Genomic DNA, 7,012 nt, shown 5'->3' with positions numbered 1-7,012 from the left:
TCTTCCCAATCACCCCAGGATTGGACCTTGGCCACAAGGGCCCACTGCTGGCTCATGGACAGCTTGTTGCCCACCAGGACCCCCAGGTCCTTCTCTGCAGAGCTGCTTTCCAGCAGACTGGCCACCAGTCTGTGCTATTGCTTGGGGTTATTCTTTGCCAGGTGCAGAACCCTGCATTTGCCTTTGTTGAGTTTTACTGAACCAAAGCCCCACGGGAGGAGTTATAAAGCATTTTTAGTGCTGACCTGCTATTTGACCACAAAGAACAGAGGTGCACCTCACACTTATAGAAGCCTTATGCCCGTATTAGTTTCTGTATGAATGCCATTTGTAAAGAGCAGTGGTCATTTGCAGCTACTCTTATTCATAACCAACAACCCCCAGACACCCGAGATGGCTGGCCACTGTAGTTTGCTGAAACAGGAATATTTCCCTGAACATTTGCCTCTGCACAGAAGAGAGAAGGCCACACTACCCTAAATGAGGGTCTTTTCCAGGAGCACATCTCTGGTCCCATTCTTGGGTCATGTCTGGATAAAAGCTTCTGTGTGTTTGTATGTATGACCAGTCTTAAGTGTGCAACAGAAAGAAAAGGCTGGTGAGTAGGAGAGGGACAACAGCCAATTAGCCCTCCTATGGCTGCAAGAACCAGTCTGACCCCGCAACCAAATTTGCCAGACCAGACTACCGTGGGGATGCCAGCTCCAGGTTATCCTGGAGCCTTTTGCTGCTCTCTCGGAGGCTGAGCAATTTATAAGGAGCATGAGGAGGCCTGTTCAGAAAAAGATAATTTTCAGTTGCAGAAATAATGTCAAAACCAATTGTTGATCCAAAACATTTTTTGAAAGTCATAAAGTACTTTTATCTCCTCTGGAGAAGAGGAAAAAGGGAAAGGAAGATGAGACTGTAGAAATATGGAATGTTTACAGGAGAAGTTGAGAGGTGGTAAACAGAAAGCTGTTTGGCAGGAGTGGTGCCATAAAGCCCCACATTGTCATGAGTTACCCTAGGAAACCAGGGAACTGTCTAACCAGGTAATCCTGTGGTTCCTGTTTCTTTAGCATTAATTTGAAATGCATGTCCTGGTTATTTATTTTTAATGTTTTCCCCTCAAGGTGTCACTGCAGGGTAGACTTAAGGCTATTTACAAGCGCCAGCTGAGTATTTTCATTCCTGAAATTGATTGCTTTTCTTTGAAATAAAACCTTAACTACAAACACCTTTGGTAAATAATGTATGGTTTGAAGGTAATGCAACATCTCCATATAATGTTAGTCTTCCTTAAGTTACTCTTCTTCCCTTCTTCATCTTTTCTCCATTTCTCTGTAGTTCACCTGGGAAGGGGAAGAGTTGTGAATGCCTAAGGCATTGGGTTTAAGCCCAATCGAAAAGCAGCTCTCTTGCTGGTAGTAGAGAAACACTGATCTGGGATACCACAGGTCCTTCCCATCCCTGCAGTAGGGCTGCTATCCGCACTAGTGAACTACTGACAGCCCTTTCTCTGAACCTTTTAATTTTCTGTGAAAGTATTGAATCCAAGAGGCTGTCAGCATCGACTGCCTCTTTCCCTGGGATTGCAGGTGGTCAGGGTTTTAAGGAAAACACCACAGGCTTACTTAGTGCTTGCCTCTTTGCTGAACAGGCATTGAGATGGGCTCCTTTTTTATTATTTCCTCTTCAGGTGGTGCCATTGGTAGGAGCCTTCAGTAGCCTGTGAAAGGAAAAATCAGTTATTCATTTTACTGGCAGTGGAAGAAATAAAGCCTTATACTCCTAAACCTTCCCTGCTTTTCAGTAATCTTAGTTACCTTGTCTGGCCCCTGTGACACCTCCATCTGAGGGCAGATACATTCCAGTTACCCACAAAACAGTTGTTAAAAGTACGTGTAACACCTGAAACCTGCCTATCTTTTCATCAGGGAAATGAAGGGATTAATTTTTTTTTTCACATGAGACACTGGGTTTTTATATATTTTGTACAGTATTTTAAACATGTACCTTACCGCCACATTTGGTTACATATATACAGGTACAGAATGCGTGAGAAGATGTAACATCTTATTCAAGCATCCTCTATAAAGGAGCTAGTACTCTATTGGCATGGAAGTGAATGGGGAATCTGCTAGTAGCTGGGTTGGTACCTGCTCAGCCCCCTGGTTATTCTGTGTCCTATATGTAATGCATCCAGCTGCTAGTGACAAGTGTCTTCATCACAAACTGTACTTGCCCAAAACGTTCACCTCAGTCTTAGTGGATACAGTGAGGAAGCTGATCAGCCTTGCAAAGTGGCCAATCTTAGCCTCAGTTGCTTCATGCATGTCAAGTTCAGATGTGTCCTGGGGAAAGAAGGTAGCTCTCTCTGGTGGTCCTCATTCCACTGGTGTCTTCTAGATGTTTTTACTCCATTGAATTTTTTTGTACTGTCCCACCTGCTTAGTCAAGTACAGTACAAAACAAGGGGGAGCAAGAGGAATCTGGTTTCTACATCTCCTCTTCCCCCAACTGCATTTTATCTTGCGTTCTTCGCCTCTTGTGACATTTCCTGTTGTTGCCGTCAATAATATATTAACATTGCTAATGTGCTGCCAGTAGCAGAACATCACAGTTACCTCTCAGAAAACCGATTGGGTGAACTGTGGGGCAAACCTGAATTTAAGAAGCCTGGCTGATATATAGAGAGATATGCAATTAGAGGCCACAAAGCTGAGCATCTCTACTCGTGATGCAATTGTGATGATGTTTCAGTCAGCCTCTGCGATCTAATTACATTCACTAACTATATTAAGAGAGCTTTAGAAGGGTGATAATTCAGTCAATCAGAAGATAGAAAATACCAGCATTTAGGCTATGTCTGCAATCCAAAATGCATGTTATACAACATTCTCCAATCATTTCTTTTAAAAATATATTTTTAAAATCCCCTTCAGAACTGAAATCTGAACACAGGAACAGGGCTTGGAGGTTAGATGGGGGCTGAAATCTTCTCTCTGGCTGCTATCCTAGCTCAAAGGGTGTACACACTAGTGAGAATTTGTTCACGCCCCTCAGTTCACACCCCTGACAGCTTTCAGATACCTCGAGTCCCCTCTTTTCTCACCCTCTGATGCTGTTCTCTCAAATAACATTGCTCTTTTTCAGCAGGACTGTGGTGCGCTGAGCCCAGAAGCCTCTTTACAGAAATCGGCCCCTACCTGAAGATTTCTGTTTTAGTGGACCCTCATCAGGATTTCTTCCTCCTGTCTTTACACATGCAGGCACCCTCTGTGGCAGGTGGACTTCACAGTCATCATTTAACACTGGGCTTTTGGGCAATTTGTTTGCTTCCTAGTAAAAGAACAGAAATGAAGAGTGGAAATTCCATGGTGTGCAGAGCCTAGGACCTGGACTGGCCCAGAGTGATGAGTCTAGAAGGACCATCACTATCAGACCAAGAAAGCAGCAAGTGTAAATCGTTCAGAGGGAAAATCATCACAGATTACTGACCCTGAACCCACAAAGTTTATTTCTACAGTGCAGCCACAGATGTAATTGCTGTGTATGCTGGTATATCCAAGCAGGCTTAACCTCACTAATTCAATGATAATAGCAAGTTCAAGCAATTCAATAATAGTACAAGCTCAATCACAATAACAACAGCAGTGTAGATAAAACAACAAGAACTTCATTTCCGTGCCGGTTTCCAGGCAGCCAGGGGCTTAGATGACTTGGACAGCTTGAAGATAACAGGGCATAGGTTTCAGTGCATTATCGTACCTTTCAACAAAATTAAAGCTTGCTTATATGTGCACTACAGTGCACACCTTGAATTTTATCACAGGTATAAGAAACTGCATGATTTAGGAGACAAATGATTTAAGACAAACGTATCATTTATTTGTCCCTGACTATGACTATGACAAATCAATTGTGAATGCTGCAAATGAATTAGATGAGTTGTGATTTAATTTCTTTAGGCACAGCTAAGTGAGGTATTTCAGAAAGATACAACTATGTGAAAAATTTGAGTAATCTATGCCATTGCTTTAACAAGCTCGTCAGAGCTAACTGCCTGCACTGAATGTTAAAAAAACAAACAAAACCTAACCCAAACCAAACAAAAAAAACCAAAATAGGTAAAATATCCTAACCCATGAAAACGCAATGTTTTCTGGAGAGAAACTGTTGTATTTTTAAATGAAGTCCCTCAGAGTAATCCAGACTTAGATCACAGGGATAAAAAGTAAGGATGCTTTTCCTTTTCAGAAAATAAAGGCAGAACACTGAGTTATCCAGACCTGTTCCACTCTTCAGCACTCATTAAGCTGCAAATATTGAGGTTCAGAGAACACAGCAGTCACCTTGAACTTCAGGATGTATAATTGCTCTATCCAATTTTATTTGCCCTGCTTAATGCAGTATGTCAATTCATGACATATTGATTCAACTTATAGAAGTAATTTTTTTTCCCAGTTCATTTAAATTATAGTTTAGGCTGAACATGCTTGAAGGAGATGTCTATAAATGATGTCAGCTTTCAGTAAGTCTACATTCAAAAATGCAATGTAAATCAAAAGTGTTAACTAATTTTTGTTTAATTATTGATTTAAGCCTACTCTGCTTCTGGAAATGTAATTACCAAAGATGAATTTGGCCAGATCTACAGAGGGTTATATGGATTCAAGTGGTAAAGGAAAGAATTCAGTCTTGTAGATCAATGATGAAAATATGTCCTTTGAGAGTGGCTCCAAAGAAGTCCAATAGTATTTCAGAGTGCCTGTTTGTCCTTCTAGCCATTCCCAGAGGACAGCAAGTGTCAGTGAGCTTCTGGGTTCTTTCCAACATGCTATCTCACTGAAATACTGACCTGGGTGATGCTTCTTAAGTTAAAGAGGTCAGATTAGGTATTGAGCTGAAATGAATGTGTATGAATGCCTTATATACAAATGATACCTTCCTACTGTCTATTTATCACCCTCAGAGGCTGTTTTACTTTTCCTCTATACCCCAGTATTAACTCCTGCAACAGAACAGGAGGAGTCTTTCAGGAGGCTCTCAAGGAAAGAGTCACTCCGGGAAGCACCTCTGCCAACCTCAAACCTGTCAAATACAGGACAGAGTCCCAGGCCCTGGCACGATGAGGTCCTAAATGAGAATTTCAGTTTAACTTGTGGTTATTTAAATGGCTCCTGCATATTGTCCAAGAAGGAGACAACGCCCTGAGACGTTATACCACTGGGAATCAGCCACATCCTTGAGAGGGGTGTTCTGACCAGGTTGCTCATATCCACAGGGTTTCCTATGACATAATTTTGCCAGATTAAAAACAAGGTTAAGAAGTTTTAAACCAAAAATTTTAATATAACAATTTCAGATTACCAAAACATGAATTCAGTTGTCCTTAATGAATGCCATAGTACTATTGAAGGTTAAATTTATTAGTCCTAAAATATTTCGCTGCTGATAAAATACAAATCTTTTACTGATACATTCTTGAAAGTTAATATTAGGTTTGTAGGAGGATTTAATAGATTAATTGAGGGATTACTTAACAATTTCTGAATAACCTCAAATTCATGTTTTTTTATGATGGCAGCCTCAGTGCAGAAACCACAGTGGGATGCTTTCCTTTCATTACAAATCTTCAGCTTGCTTTGTCAGGAAAACAGGGGTCTCTGAAGGGATTCTCTTTCCCAAATAATTTAGGTATGCTTGCAGCCCTCCCTCTTGGTAGAAGCTGTTTGTTTTCCACTTGTTTGCACTGCTGAGCAATTAACAGGTCGAGAAGTAAGTTGGGATGAGCCAGGAAATCAGCTGCACTTGCTCTCCGCTGTCTGCTCAGTTCATTCAACCTTTACCAATCCCAGCAATCTCTTTGCAGAGCAGTGAGAAGATCAGGAATCTTTGTAAAAGGATTTGAAGGTTGGCTAGGAGAATTAGACTGGGGGCAAATGTCAGGCTGTGGAGGTTGTTTGCTGCTAAAGGAAGGCTCGTATCTGTTCAGGATTGACTGACAGTCCCTGTGCTCCTTGCAAAGTCAGTGAGCTTGGATCTCCTTGGGGTTTTTTTCAAGGCTGTACATTTGAAAGCCTTTCCCCCTGTAAACCCTTGCCTTACACACTACCTACAGGAAAGAGATTCCTGTGAGAACCTGAGATAAAGTTGATGCGTCTCAGCCAGGAGTTCTCTGCAAAACAAAAGCAAACACGTGCTATTGCCCTGCTTGGTCAGCAGCAGGGGAAGATGTCCCTGCTCACCAGGCAGCTGGGGTTGTCTCCCTCTGAGCTCTCAGCCAAGAGGAAACAGCTTGCAGCCCATGTGGCACTTCAGCGTGAGCAGTAAACATCACATTAACGTTTGTAGGAACCCAATAACCTGTCACTGTGGGTTTGGCAGTGCTGCCTGAACTGTGCCGGCATCTGCGAGCCATGTGGCCGAGGCAGCTGGGAGCACTTAGGGACAGCCTGCCCCTATCCCTGGGGGCTGCACAGGCTCAGGGAGGGAGACAGGGCAGATCGCCTGTGGCTAAGCCGTCTCTGCACCCACCTTGAGAAGGACAGCCAAAACTGAAATAAGGAACAGCCCCCATAAGCTCAGCCCTAGCCCAGGCAAGGCTGGATCAAAAGTAGGGATGTTGGGGGTACCTACCATGTGCCCACAGGCCAGGGCAGTGAGGAGGAGCAGGAATAGAGCTGTCAAGTCCTATATAGCCATGGGTTGGCAACCACCTCCCCAAAGCGCAGTGCAGACTTAAAGGCAGTCCTGGCACTCCAGAGACTCAGTCTCTGTAAAGCTGCCCTGGATCTGTAGCTTCATGAAAACGCATGCTTTTACCCATTTTTCCTCTTTATTCATTAGTGATGTTCTTTCCTTAAAATAGGGGTTCAACATCTTGCACAAACACACTGACTGGAAAGTTGCTGAGTTCCACCATACCCAGGATGAGGATATCTGCAGGGAAAGGCTAACTGAGTAATCCAAGCTGCTTTGTCCTGTTGGGTGCTGGAGAAACTTCATCTCACACACATGATGGTGC

Source organism: Myiozetetes cayanensis, unplaced genomic scaffold (genome assembly GCF_022539395.1).
Source record: "Myiozetetes cayanensis isolate MyiCay16 unplaced genomic scaffold, myiCay2020 scf5-8, whole genome shotgun sequence".
Lineage (NCBI taxonomy): Eukaryota > Metazoa > Chordata > Aves > Passeriformes > Tyrannidae > Myiozetetes > Myiozetetes cayanensis.
This window is presented reverse-complemented; position numbering follows the sequence as displayed.